The sequence below is a fragment of the Anneissia japonica genome, unplaced genomic scaffold, assembly GCF_011630105.1.
Source record: "Anneissia japonica isolate Jap-2015-1 unplaced genomic scaffold, ASM1163010v1 scaffold288038_len354873_cov157, whole genome shotgun sequence".
Classification (NCBI taxonomy): domain Eukaryota; kingdom Metazoa; phylum Echinodermata; class Crinoidea; order Comatulida; family Comatulidae; genus Anneissia; species Anneissia japonica.
In genome coordinates, this window is record NW_022716266.1 from 83,021 (window position 1) to 83,769 (window position 749).

The window sequence follows — 749 nt, forward strand, 5'->3', positions numbered from 1 at the left end:
TGTTTGGTTTGTTTTTTTTTTTTTTTTTTTGAAAGCTCTTCTTATTGTTTCTTATAAGCTTTGGGTGTATGGAACGCCAATGTTTCCTATCATGTTTTGATTAGTATCCTGTCTTCTTTTATTTGTATTACAAGTTTGTCTTTCTGTTGTTGTCTGACTTTGTTGATATTCCAGTCTGGAAAACAGCATCCTTTCAATGTCGTTTTGATTACTTGCATTTCTTTCTTCTGTTCTTAGTTGGCTACTATGGTACCACATCTGTGAATGAGTGTGAGTGGAACACTTTCTTTATGCTCAAGAAGGTGGTGGGATGAGTAGTAGAGGTATTGGTTGGTGTGTGTAGGTTTTCGGTATACTGAGCCGGCCATTCTCTTCTTTCATGATGAGAACGTCAAGAAGCAATAGAATTGTCAGTGTCTTCGCATATGAATTTGATGCTCCCTGTTGTGTCGATGCAGTCAAGATGTTGGTTTAATCCCTTCCATTTGCCTTCTGGTGTAATGGCAACGATGTCATCCACGTATCGCTTTTACATTTAGGTTTTACGTCGGTTCTGTCTGATGTACTGTCTTTTTCTTCCAGCCATTCCATGAAGAAACTGGCTACAAGTGGTGAGGCTGGAGTATGGGGTGCCATACGCAGCAAAAGTCCATGTTAAAATCAAAATGTAATTGCAAAATTCAATGTCTAATTTATCAAAACGTAGGCGTAAATTTCTCAAAATGTAGATCTAGTTTCCCAAAATGAAG